Genomic DNA, 15,172 nt, shown 5'->3' on the forward strand with positions numbered 1-15,172 from the left:
TTGAAAAAGCTATGGGAACCTTGGGTTCAACATTTTCTTCTCTTAAATATAAGGAGAAAGCTTATGTGGGTAAGGAGCAAAAGTTTATGTATGTCTCTAAAGTGCCTAAACCAAAGAAGTATTATTATAGGCCTAAAATTGACAAAGCCCTTAGTACCACTACGGATGGGGGAGCTCATGATAACGATGCACCATCTCTTGATAATACTTGATACACACTTTCTGCGCCTAGCTGAAAGGCGTTAAAGAAAAGCGCTTATGGGAGACAACCCATGGTTTTTATTACAGTACTTTGTTTTTATTTTGTGTCTTGGAAGTTGTTTACTACTGTAGCAACCTCTCCTTATCTTAGTTTAGTGTTTTGTTGTGCCAAGTAAAGTCGTTGATAGTAAAGTTCATACTAGATTTGGATTACTGCGCAGAAACAGATTTCTTTGCTGTCACGAATCTGGGCTGTTTTCTCTGTAGGTAACTCAGAAAATTATGCCAATTTACGTGAGTGATCCTCAGATATGTACGCAACTTTAATTCAATTTGAGCATTTTCATTTGAGCAAGTCTGGTGCCTCGATAAAATTCGTCAATACGAACTGTTCTGTTTTGACAGATTCTGCCTTTTATTTCGCATTGCCAGTTTTGTTATGTTCGATGGATATTTCGATTCCATTGACTTTCAGTAGCTTTGTGCAATGTCCAGAAGTGTTAAGAATGATTATGTCACCTCTGAACATGTTAATTTTTATTGTCCACTAACCCTCTAATGAGTTGTTCTAAGTTTGGTGTGGAGGAAGTTTTCAAGGATCAAGAGAGGAGTATGATGCAATATGATCAAGGAGAGTGAAAGCTCTAAGCTTGGGGATGCCCCGGTGGTTCACCCCTGCATATTCTAAGAAGACTCAAGCGTCTAAGCTTGGGGATGCCCAAGGCATCCCCTTCTTCATCGACAACATTATCAGGTTCCTCCCCTGAAACTATATTTTTATTCCGTCACATCTTATGTGCTTTGCTTGGAGCGTCGGTTTGTTTTTGTTTTTTGTTTTGTTTGAATAAAATGGATCCTAGCATTCACTGTATGGGAGAGAGACACGCTCCGCTGTAGCATATGGACAAGTATGTCCTTAGGCTCTACTCATAGTATTCATGGCGAAGTTTCTTCTTCGTTAAATTGTTATATGGTTGGAATTGGAAAATGATACATGTAGTAATTTGCTATAATGTCTTGGATAATGTGATACTTGGCAATTGTTGTGCTCATGTTTAAGCTCTTGCATCATATACTTTGCACCCATTAATGAAGAAATACATAGAGCATGCTAAAATTTGGTTTGCATATTTGGTCTCTCTAAGGTCTAGATAATTTCTAGTATTGAGTTTGAACGACAAGGAAGACGGTGTAGAGTCTTATAATATTTACAATATGTCTTTTATGTGAGTTTTGCTGCACCGCTTCATCCTTGTGTTTGTTTCAAATAACCTTGCTAGCCTAAACCTTGTATCGAGAGGGAATACCTCTCATGCATCCAATATCCTTGAGCCAACCACTATGCCATCTGTGTCCACCATACCTACCTACTACATGGTATTTCTCCGCCATTCCAAAGTAAATTGCTTGAGTGCTACCTTTAAATTCCATCATTCGCCTTTGCAATATATAGCTCATGGGATAAATAGCTTAAAAACTATTGTGGTATTGAATATGTACTTATGCACTTTATCTCTTATTAAGTTGCTTGTTGTGCGATAACCATGTTTCTGGGGACGCCATCAACTCTTCTTTGTTGAATATCATGTGAGTTGCTATGCATGTCCGTCTTGTCTGAAGTAAGAGAGATCTACCACCTTATGGTTAAGCATGCATATTGTTAGAGAAGAACATTGGGCCGCTAACTAAAGCCATGATTCATGGTGGAAGTTTCAGTTTTGGACATATATCCTCAATCTCATATGAGAATAATAATTGTTGCCACATGCTTATGCATTAAAGAGGAGTCCATTATCTGTTGTCCATGTTGTCCCGGTATGGATGTCTAAGTTGAGAATAATCAAAAGCAAGAAATCCAAAATGCGAGCTTTCTCCTTAGACCTTTGTACATGCGGCATGGAGGTACCCCATTGTGACACTTGGTTAAAACATGTGTATTGCGATGATCCGGTAGTCCAAGCTAATTAGGACAAGGTGCGGGCACTATTAGTATACTATGCATGAGGCTTGCAACTTGTAAGATATAATTTACATAATTCATATGCTTTATTACTACCGTTGACAAAATTGTTTCATGTTTTTAAAATAAAAGCTCTAGCACAAATATAGCAATCGATGCTTTCCTCTTTGAAGGACTATTCTTTTACCTTTTATGTTGAGTCAGTTCACCTATTTCTCTCCACCTCAAGAAGCAAACACTTGTGTGAACTGTGCATTGATTCCTACATACTTGCATATTGCATTTATTATATTACTCTATGTTGACAATTATCCATGAGATATACATGTTATAAGTTGAAAGCAACCGCTGAAACTTAATCTTCCTTTGTGTTGCTTCAATACCTTTACTTTGATTTATTGCTTTATGAGTTAACTCTTATGCAAGACTTATTGATGCTTGTCTTGAAGTACTATTCATGAAAAGTCTTTGCTTTATGATTCACTTGTTTACTCATGTCATTTACATTGTTTTGATCGCTGCATTCACTACATATGTTTTATGCACACTTTATGTCATATTCGTGCATTTTCTGGAACTAACCTATTAACAAGATGCCGAAGTACCAGTTGCTGTTTTCTGCTGTTTTTGGTTTCAGAAATCCTAGTAACGAAATATTCTCGGAATTGGACGAAATCAACGCCCAGGGTCCTATTTTGCCACGAAGCTTCCGGAAGACCGAAGAGGAGACGAAGTGGGGCCACGAGGCGGCCAAACCCTAGGGCGGGGCGGCCTGGCCCTTGGCCGCGCCGACCTGTGGTGTGGGGCCCTCGTGTGGCCCCCTGACCTGCCCTTCCGCCTACTTAAAGCCTCCGTCGCGAAACCCCCAGTACAGAGAGCCACGATACGGAAAACCTTCCAGAGACGCCGCCGCCAATCCCATCTCGGGGGATTCAGGAGATCGCCTCCGGCACCCTGCCGGAGAGGGGATTCATCTCCCGGAGGACTCTTCACCGCCATGGTCGCCTCCGGAGTGATGAGTGAGTAGTTCACCCCTGGACTATGGGTCCATAGCAGTAGCTAGATGGTTGTCTTCTCCCCATTGTGCTTAATTGTCGGGTCTTGTGAGCTGCCTAACATGATCAAGATCATCTATCTGTAATTCTATATGTTGCGTTTGTTGGGATCCGATGAATAGAGAATACCATGTTATGTTGATTATCAATTTATGTCTATGTGTTGTTTATGATCTTGCATGCTCTCCGTTATTAGTAGATGCTCTGGCCAAGTTGATGCTAGTAACTCCAAGAGGGAGTATTTATGCTCGATAGTGGGTTCATGTCTCCGTGAATCTGGAGGAGTGACAAGAACCTCTAAGATTATGGATGTGTTGTTGCCACTAGGGATAAAACATTGGTGCTATGTTCGAGGATGTAGTCACTGATTACATTACGCGCAATACTTAATGCAATTGTCTGTTGTTAGCAACTTAATACTGGAGGGGGTTCGGATGATAACCTGAAGGTGGACTTTTTAGGCATAGATGCATGCTGGATAGCGGTCTATGTACTTTGTCGTAATGCCCAATTAAATCTCACAATACTCATCATGACATGTATGTGCACTGTTATGCCCTCTCTATTTGTCAATTGCCCAACTGTAATTTGTTCACCCAACATGCTGTTTATTTTATGGGAGAGACACCTCTAGTGAACTGTGGATCCCGGTCCAATTCTCTATACTGAAATACAATCTACTGCAATACTGTTCTACTATTTTCTGCAAACAATCATCATCCACACTATACATCTAATCCTTTGTTACAGCAAGCCGGTGAGATTGACAACCTCACTGTTTCGTTGGGGCAAAGTACTTTGGTTGTGTTGTGCAGGTTCCACGTTGGCGCTGGAATCTCTGGTGTTGCGCCGCACTACATCCCGCCGCCATCAACCTTCAACGTGCTTCTTGACTCCTACTGGTTCGATTAAACCTTGGTTTCTTACTGAGGGAAACTTGCCGCTGTGCGCATCACACCTTCCTCTTGGGGTTCCCAACGGACGTGTCAACTACACGCATCATAGGGTTAAAGCATTTTTAAATGATCACATAAAATAATGGGATCCAGATTCTAACTTATATTAAAACTAGGGTTTCTAAATTATGATCCAATTCTTAAAGTAATACTTGGTACTAGAATTAATGTGATTAAGTACTTGAAATAAATTTATCAATAAATTTAACATGCTATTAATTTTTAGAGGGTTTAAGAATTAAAATAATTACTAGTTAGGGTTTAATTAGAAATCAGGGTTTCTTAATTATTGTTAGGTTTTTTAAAATAATGACTTGTTAACTTTAAAAAAATGCTTAAGTACACAATTGTTGGGCTACCAAAATAATATTGGCTTTTAATATTTTCTTGAGTTATTACTATTTAAAGAAAATAGAAAATAGTAATTTTGCAAATTAGGGTTTATGAATTATCACTAATACTTAAGTTAATGCAAATATGATAAATAAAATTAATCTTAACATTTTACTTAGTTACTGAATAGTTAAAATTTAATTTTGAAATTTCACTAATTGTTGATTTCAAATTATATTTTAAATAATTGAAATGGCATAATTAATAAGGTTAAAAATAAAAGGATTTTTATTTTGTCACACATTTTTGTTTTATATTTTATTTGGATATAGTTTATTTTTGTGAGCATTTTGATATATTATTCATAACTTTCTGAGTTGAAATGAATTTTGTATGATTTTACAAAGTTTCAGTGATTTTCTGGAATTTGAAATAAAGTAAAAATACTAAATGTACCGATTCGAGTTACACATATAGAGACAGACAGGTGGGGTCTAGGCCATGTCGACCGCCACGCTGGCGAAGACTAGTCAACAGCCACGCGTGGGGCCAACTGACCACGTCAGCTTCGCCGGCGGCTTGACGCCGGCGACCAGACGGAAATAGCGCCGCCGATTTATGACCTCCCGGGACGTGCGAATAGGATTTTCTGACTCTCCTCGACTCACTGAAGCTGATGGTGGTGTTGGTTTGGCGAGGGGATCACCGGAGCTACGTCGGCGACCATGTCCCGCGGCGGTGCTCTCCGGCGAGAATCAAATCGTGAGCTATAGATGATTCCAGGAAGCAATAGAGGGGTCCAGAGATGGGCAAGCTCACCGTGAATACGATGGTGTGGTCGGCGACGACGATTGCTGACGGAGACAACGACGATTGACTATTTTCCGGCGAACCCGAATGAAAAGGAACGGTGAAATTCTTCTGGCTCCGAGCTCCTCTTGATGCGTGCTTGCTCCCAGATGCTCCTCTCGACGAGGCGCTCCTCCTCGACCAAGATAGGGACTCCGGGGTGGCTTCTATGGTCGGATTCGTGATGAACTCCGGCGACAGGTAGCAAATGATTGGGAGCATTTGGGTAAGCTAGAGAGGGAATGGAGGCATGGAGAAGATCAAGGAGAGCACGGCGGTTCTCCCCTCCTATTTATATGCCGTGGCTAGGTCAGCATCGTCGGCGCGTCGCCGGAGACGGTGCGGATATGGCGACGAGGATGAACTCGAACTGGGCACGAATCTTGGCACATTTGGGATAGGCTCGGACGTGAGAGATATTGCAGAAGGTTCTGGAATGTCTGACGACGTCCAGGGCGTCCCTATCCATCCACGGTGAGGTGGCCGGCTCCTCCTCTGCGCTGTCGACGCCGGAGAAGAAGACGACGCCCATTTTCTTCTTCGTTGAAACGGTACGATGGTTTGGGTCGTTTTCTTTGGTGGGCTGGGCTGGTGTTGGGCTTAGTTGCCGTGGTGGTGATGGGCTGCGGTGGCCTGCCAGGTAAGGCTTCTCTCTCTCTATTTTCTGTTTCTTTTTCTATTTTCTGTTTTTATATTCTGATTTGAATTTGCTATTTGAATTCAAATTGCTTTCTGGTTTGTTTTGCAAGTTCTAAATTATTTGAATATCACAACAATTTGATAATTCTACCTGCTGTATTGTTTTGTTTATACACAACCATTTGATAATTGATTAATTTTTGTTCTTATGAGGCACAAGTTAAAAATGCAAATAGATATGAATTTTAGAGTCCAACTCAATTGCTTTTAAATTTATAAATCAAATTTGTTTAAATGCTTTAAATTTTAGAACATGTGCATGGTGAACATATTCTATTTTTCAAGTACTTAACAACATTGGTTGTTCATATGCATTCCAAATTATGGCTAGAGTTTAAATTAAATGGTGTGGTGAATGGGATGAATCATGATTTTATGTGGAGAATTACTTCTAAGGGTTTAAGAAGATGTTTGGATAAACTTTACAATCACCAAATGACATTTAGGCCTTAGGTATATATGGCTTGGTTTACCCTTGTGATCTATGATACACAAGTCAGGACAATATTTTATGTGGAGTGGATTCTATGTGAAAAGGTTTATGGTCTTGGGAATACTTTACTATTTTAAGTATTAAATAGGCATGAGGTATGGCAGGGTTCTACTTATAATCCAAAGTGATACTTGGATTGAAATTCAAATGTGGTCTAGGGTTTTAGTAGTGATCACCAAGGTGATACACAACTAGGATTAGAATATGAGCATAAGCTAGGGTTATGCTAAATTGGCTAGGGTTCCTCCTCCTCACTTAAGTAGAATTATTGAATCAAGGCAATGTTAGGTTTGTCTCAAGTGTTTGGATAGGCAAGGTTTAAATACAATAGCATTACTACACAAGGCATGAGTATTGGTCTGGATTGACTACTATTGATATATTTATCATTTCATGTGAATAATGAGATCTATGGATCACATATATGGTTTAACTTATCATCTCAATTTATAATGTAAGATCATGCATTAGACATGATCCACTTATTCCTCACTAATCTCTCTTCTTTAATACTTCTCTCAACACACTCACTTAGATTCTTAGGGTTTATCATGATCACCCAATTTGTAATGATCAAAGTATTGGCCTCATAATAATTCATTAGTGAATCATGGTTCTCTCTCCAAGATCAAGTATAAGTCCATATACTTGAGTATACCTCTTTAAGTTGAGCTCTTCTGAATAGGTAGGATTCCTCTAGGGTTTATGATCATTACCAAGTTATAATGATCAGAACACTTGCCTCTTTATATTTCAAAAGAATGGTTCCTTACTAAGTCAATTAGGGTTTAGTACTTGACTTATATTCCTTGTATCATTGGTTAGTATCAACAAGTACCTCACTTGGATAAAGTTTAAATATTAAGCTAGGTTCTATTGAATGCATAATATAAGCATATGAATGGTTCTCTCCTTTCTCTAGGTTTAATGGAATGAGTTGGGAAACAAGGTTGGAATGGTCAAAGTTAATGAAGAATGAATATGAGTGTTCTTGACTTGGTTCAAGTATTGTAGTTGAAAAGATATACCATGTGACTCATGGTAGGAACATTTATTTAGTAGAAGACATGGATAAGATAAGCATAGAATAGTGTCTTTATTAATTGTGTTCTTTGATTTAGGATTGAATAATTATTCATGTGTTGTTTTAAGGAATGGCATGTTGAAATCCTTTATAAGATCTTGTAGTTGATCCTTACTTAAGGTGTTGTTTGTTGTAAATCTACTTCTATTTGATCTAGTCCATAGATCAAATCATCTCTACCCAAAACAAGGTTTTAGCAAAGATCACAGTGAAGTTTATAGCGCTTGACTTGATGATCTACTTCAATTCCAGCAAGTCAAGTGAAACTTCAGTTACTGTGATAAGTTTTATTTGAAAGCGCGAAATTTCCCTGGATTTTCTATGCATGAATGCAATGCACACTTTGGTGTTCTCTTATTTTGTAGCCTCTAAACCTGGGATATTACAGCAACTCAAACGAATAATAAAGTTGATCAATGCATGTGTGTACAAATGAACTTCCTTTCGTCTTACGGGGCGTGCTTCAATGTCCCCCCTCCCAACCAAACTGGAAGGGGGTAAACGTGCGTTTGGTCCGTGACCAGAAAATATGGATGATCCCATTCTAGAAGCCGAATATTTCTGAGAAAGGCTGGACCATATGATCCGTGAATTTCATGACTAATCTCATTGGCCGCCTGAGAATCCATGGCCGTCGACACGACTCCGACACCTGCCACCGCCACCGAGCTGGGGAGCCAACATACGACGGTGGCGGCGGCCACCATGTCGCGGTGAGCAGTGGGCTTGCTTTTCCGCGTGGCTCCCAGCTCGACATCGGCGGCCTCCAGGGCGCGGTGAGCGGCGGGCATGATTTTCAACATGGCTCCCTAGCTTGGCGGCGGTGGCCTCCATGGCGTGGCGAGCAGCGAGCTTGCTACGTCTGCGCGACACCAGTCGACAGAAACGACCTCGCTAGTGACCTTGCTAGGCATGGGTAGGCGGCCACCCCGCTAGGTACGGCCTCCGCCACGAAGGGAAAAGGACCTGTTAATTACATATTAACCGATGTGTTAATGACATATTTATCTTTTTCTATTAATCGTTAATTAAACATATTTTATCCTATCCCATTCCGTACATGTTTGCTCATGAACCAAACACACACGTTAAGTCAATCTACGAAGGGGTATCAGCAGATCCTAGCCGTCTAAATAGAACAAAGTTTAGAGGGAGAGGGGAGACACCGGAGCAAAAGCCTCGTCTTACACATACAACAGTGACGCGTGAAACTGTGACATTCCGGCGACGCATTTCACGTGTACTCCGTGCCATGCCATATATATTGCCCATACCAGATAAGCTAGAACTATACTACGGACCAATCAGTTAATTGGATCAAGAGAAAGATAATCATCAAACTAACTAACGTGGCAAGAGTAAAAGTCGTCCCGAACTGCCACGTCGAGGACGCCTCGACGTCGACCTTACGTAACGGTAATGGGGCAGGTGTCTCCGTTTCCACGGCGGAGTTGAGCCGCCGCGCCCAGACGGGAAAACGGTGACGAGCTAGCTAGACATGTCATGGTCGGACGAGGACGCTGATGGGATAGTAGCCGTACCGTACTAGCGTAATTTAAACCAAAGCTGGGTAGCAAGAAACGTGTGGTGGATCGATGGGGCACGCATGGACTGCTCGATCGATTCGACACACTGCTGGCTAAGTGGCTAGCTAGGGGTGGTTCTTGCTTGGCCTCGATATCGTGATTGGACTTTTGTCTAGTCAAGCTGGAGTGCTGGACGACGTGATTGTGTGAAGAGCCCTCTTTCTTACTTCAAAAATGCCAATCAGAAGCAAATTAGGGAGGCACATGCATGACAAAGAAGATTAGGGAATTAGTAAACCTATGAACATAAAGAAGAAGATCGTTATAGTCTCCTAATCCGGCAACAACTAGAACTGTATCGTGCCATTCGATCGATCACCAAGTATGCATATATATAATCACACTGACATATACTCCCTCTGTTCCATTCTATAGTGCCTATTGTTTTTTGGCACGGAAATTAGCGCAAGAGTATTTTTTACACAAGACCCCTCGCTGAACGATTTGAGATCAACGTAAAATTTGGTAAATCAATATCTTTCTAACTTACCATAATAATTTTTGGGAGCTGAATGGGGAGGGGTAATTGAAAAAAAGCTAAGCTACAACCTTATATTCTGAAACAAATGCCGAAAATCTATAAGCACTATATAAAGGAACGGATGGAGTAATATAAACGTACCACTGTCATGTACAAATACAATACCGGAGATGCATATCTGTCGTGCACTTTAGAGCATCTCCAGCCGTCTTTCCGGAAAGGACCCCATGACGCCTTTTTATCATCGGATGGACGAAAATAGTCTAGTCGCGCCCCGGATCATCGTTTTCGTCCGGATTTGGCCTTTCATCCATCCGGGGAGCTCAGATCATCTCCGCCCCACCCCCCCCCCCCCTCCGGGGAGCGCTCGGGGAGTCCGGAGGAAACGAAAACGCGGGAAACACCGAGAAAACTTCCCGCGCGGCTGGTGGCCCCGACTTGCCGGTGAGAAAGGCAAATCGGCATCTCATCGCATCGTCTTCTGCGCACTGTAAAAGCCTGCCGTCGGTCAGTCTTCGCCGGACGCGTAGCTTCCACGTGGCGAGTTAATGTCGTCGCCTCGGTTTCACGCGCGCCGCCTTCTATTTATCGCGGAACTAGCGTGTGTGGCCGCATTCACCACACCGTCTCCCTATTCTCACCACCTCTCTCCCCCATTCTCACGAGCGAACAATGGCGAACTCCGGCGAAGGCGAGGCGAACAACGGCTTCGGCCGTCGCTCTCTCCACCAATGGGAGGGGAGGCTACTGCACGCGGCAGGCTACCCGCGCCGCCGGACTTCCGCGCGCCTAGATGCTGGCGCCTGAGCGCGGGGGGCATCCCGATCCTGCCGCCACCAGTTGGTCGCGCCGCGCTGGAGGCGGAGATCGACACGGTGCTCGTCACCCTCAGTGACTAGCAACGCGCGGAGGAACACTTCTTCCCGGACAACTACGACGCCTGGACGGAGTTCTTCCGGCGAAGGTACGAGCGAGAACTCGCCGCATACGATGACCCTCCTCCTCCCACGCGAAACAATGCCGCTGGCCGCCGCCACCGCTGGTGGAGCGGGCCTGGCCGCACCATCGAGAACATGCTCACGCATATCGAGGGTGGCACCTCCCCCGTTCTGGTGATGCCGCCGCCGGTGGCGCCTACCTTGTCGCGCCGGCACGGCAGCTCCTGGACGCCGTGAACAATGACGCCGTCCTCCTCGTTGTCTGGGTCGAGGTCGGCGTCTAGGTCCGGTGGGTCGGCTCCTCCACCTGCGACGCTGATCGTCGTCAAGAAGGAGCCATCCTCTCCACCGCCGACCAGAGGGCGCAGCAGCGGCGCCCTCATCATCCGCGACCAGGGGGCACCGCTCGTCGTCTCCCTCGCGTAGCCGCAAGAGCAAGACCTCGAAGTTGGAGGCCGCAGCGGCGGCCGCCGCATCCCAGCTCGCCGAGGAGGAGGCCAAGCGTACCGAGGATGCCGCTGTGGCGGAGGCGATCGCCAGATCGCTGAACGACCTCGTCCCCGCCGACAACGCCCTCCCCATAGACGCCGCGCTCGACTGGTCCAGGCGGGACTGGGAGCAGCAGTAGGCGGAGCAGCAGAGGCGCCTGCTGGACTTGGCTGACGCGCGGCGCCGTCCGCGCCACAACGACCGCCGCACCGATCGCACCCGTGCCGCTCATCAAGCTCGAGGAGCAGCGACGACGACCTCTACCGGCCGCCGCCGCCACGAGGCGACCCTTACCAGGGTTCAAGCCATTGGTACGAGGCGCCGCCGCTCAAGGACGCCGACAACTCCAGCGACAACGACGACGGCGGCGACTACACAGCCATCTACCGCTATTTCGGCTTGTAGATCGCCGTTTTTAAATTTTAGTTTTTGTTTCCTTGTGGCCGAATTCAAATATATTATGAATTTTGAACGAATTTTGTCTTTTTTTGTTTGAATTCACCGCATTTGTCTAAAATTTCCATCCATCCTAAGCTCGCCGCTGAGAAAATGGACCTCCCCAAACCAAACTTTACATCCATCTTGGCCTGGAGAGCCCAGCGGCTGGACATGCTCTTACCTCGTTCGTCTCTGTCTCCGGTCTATGTACTAGCATTAGCCGCCACCAACTGGACGTATTTACGCACTAAAGCTGGAGCATTTGTTTTTCCTAATTACGAGTACTACCAGGTTGGCACAATTAATTGTGATTAATAATAGGCCATACTGGTTGGCTATATATTAGAAGTATACGCATAAGCGGGCAATCACTAGAAACGAAGATCTGCTCATACCAGGAAGCTTATATGACCATGGATAGAAACAATGTGATTATGCTCCTGATGGTTCTCCTTCCATGCATCGTAATTTATTCTCATGGTAAGTACACAACAACGTACAATTGGGTGAATTTCTGGTAGAGATATTGGTTAGTACTACATCATTTGGGCAATCCCCTTGTGAAGCATTACTAATTTATCTGAATTTCTGATTTTTTCCCTAATACCTATGTTTACATGCAGCTCAAAGAACTGCTCATGTGGATAGCGACAACATCACAGTGTGCTTATGCATAGAGTTGAAACCACCCTGCCCAAATGACCATTGTTTCTGTTGTGAACTAGATCTAAATCGTTGCGCTAGCACGCCCGAAGAATGCCCCAATGTTTGTGGTCCAGAATGCAGATCTTTAGATGCAAGCTTTCCCCGTCCTCTCCTTTTTCCTTGAGACACTTGTTGGAGATTGTGGTGATGAAAAATAATGTCATGAACACCTTGGAGTAAACAAAGGAGTTGTAATCATCGTACACTTGGTTTTGTGTTACTTTGATTTGAAAAAGAGTTTGTTATATCGTTAGTTTTCTGGAAACCAAGCAGTGGGTTTGAGATCGTGTACATGAATGGTTGGGTAGACTTTCTCCACAACATCCGCACTGGGTCACATTCTTCCATATGATACTCCAACAGAGCAAACCATTTCTGAGTTAAATATCTGACACAACAAATTTTGAATGATAAGCCGCCGGTCATTTGGTGTATTTATTAATCACTACTCTCTCTCATCCAAATTAATTGATTCCACTTTGTCTAGATACAGATGTATCTAATCAATAAACACAACTAGGTACATCCGTACCTAGACAAAATGGAGTCGATTAATTTAAATCAAAGGGAGTAATTTAATTTAAAGCAATTTATTTTTCCTAGGAGTAATTAAGATGATGAGCCACCAGGTTGGCTTACTGGTGAATAAACATAGACCATATTAATTGGCTATACATTGCAATTTCACATTTGTCAGGCATATAAAAATAAAGATCTACTCCTACCAGGAAACTTATACTACCATGGACACAAGCAAGGTGATTATGCTCCTGATGGATATCCTTCCATGCAACCACAGTTGGGTGAATCTCCGGTAAAGATATTGGTTAGTTGTACATAATCTTAGGCAATCCGGTTGCAAGCATTACTGATTTATCTGAATTTTCTATGTTTTTACTAATAACACCTTTTATTACATACAGTTCAAACAGCTGCCTAGGTAGATGGCGGCAAGATCCAACTGTGCATATGCTTTAAGGCATCTCCAGCGGCGCGACGCAAATCGGTGTCCGCTAGAGTCCGTTTGCGTCACGCGGCGGACGCGAGAAAGACCGTTTTTGTCCGCGCGTCCGTTTGCGCCTAGGGGTGCCTCCAGCGGCCCGACGTATTTTCGCGTCGGCATGAAAGTTTGAAAACAACAAAATAAAGAGATTCAACTAATTCATAGTCCTTATTACATCCAAATTTTAAAAAGTCTACATGAAAATAAGATGGTATTCCTCTAGGCATGGTCTCCATGGCCAGCCAATGCCCATTGATGCTTAATCAGATCCTTCTGCAGCCGTTTGCACACGTCCTCGTCAGTGACTTCTACATTTATATGTAGATAGTTCTCCCAAGATAAAGCTCAGGGAGTGGCGCAACTAGCTCACCCTGGAAGTCTCAGTGGTTCTCATTGCGGCCATCAGGACGCTCGTTCTCAACGATCATGTTGTGCATGATCACGCAGCATGTCATCACCTCATGCATGGTCTTCAGCGATCATATTCTTGCCGGGTGACGGATAATTGCCCACCGAGCTTGGAGCACACCAAATTCGCGCTCCACATCTTTCCTGCAAGCCTCTTGCATCTTGGCAAACCCCCTCCTCTTCTCGGAGTTTGGATTACGAACAGTCTTTACCAGTGTGGCCTAGTCAGGGTAGATACCATCAGCAAGATAATATGGCTTGTCATATTCATTTTCATTGATCTCATAGCTCACCCGGGGAGCTTTGCCTTGCATGAGCCACTTGAAAACGGGTGATCGGTGCAACATATTGATGTCATTGTTGGAACCGGCCATGCCAAAGAATGAATTCCAGATCCATAAATCTTGAGATATGATAGCTTCAAGAATGACAGTACGCCCCTTCGCATGCCCGCTGTACTGACCCTGCCATCCAAATGGACAGTTCTTCCACTCCCAGTGCATGAAATCTATGCTGCCAATCATTCCTGGAAACCCTCTAGACTCGTTGATACACAACACCCGCCTTATATCCTCAACAGTTGGCTCTGTACAATAATTCTGTCCGAACTCGGCAATCACGGCTCGGCAAAACAGGTGCTCTCACCCATTCATAGATATTCATCGAATATATCAGCAGCCATTCCATATGATAGCATGCGAATAGCGGCGGAGCATTTTTGATAGGAGGTGAAGCCTAGCGCACCTGTTGCATCGGGCCTGCATTGGAATTACGGATCGTAGTCTCTGACGCCCCGGAGAATGACCAAAAACAGCTCCCTTGACATCCTGTACCGGCGCCGGAACATTTTTTCCTTGAACACCGGATCGGTGAGGTGGAAGTAGTCCTTGTGGAGCCGGAGCTGCCCTTGCACTTAGAGCGAGGATGGAGGCTATGTTAAGGGCACCGCTTTCCGCATAGCGGCCTTGGCACATATGTATGTATGTACGTATGTACGTATGTAAGTATGTACGTATGTAGGTATGTATGTATGTATGTATGTATGTACCGAGTAATGGAACCGGCTTATGATTATTCGAAGAAATAAGTCAATGCAGATGACAATGGTAAGCTCAGCGGCTGGCACAATGACGAGTTTTTCTTTCTATATTTGCACAAGCCATATCCTAAAATATCACACACAGCTCCGCTGGAAGAAAACTATATATATGCTATCATCAACAAAACACTAGCCCTAGCCTAAGGCATCACACACGGGCATGGTCGAACAAAACCCGTGGGTGATGTGTTCATCTTTCTTAAATACCTTTCCTTTCTTTAACCTTGCTCATAAACATCTCAAATATTTCTAGCCATTACTCTGGAGTCCTGTTGCTTGCATCATTGTGACCCGGTATTGCCTAATGTCACCACGATCAGTGAGCCCCCGAATCTGACGGCATCGACGCTGCGGATTCGAACAAGGTATACACTACCAGGTGTCATGGGCATACC

The sequence above is a fragment of the Lolium perenne genome, chromosome 4, assembly GCF_019359855.2.
Source record: "Lolium perenne isolate Kyuss_39 chromosome 4, Kyuss_2.0, whole genome shotgun sequence".
NCBI classification, from domain to species: Eukaryota; Viridiplantae; Streptophyta; class Magnoliopsida; order Poales; family Poaceae; genus Lolium; species Lolium perenne.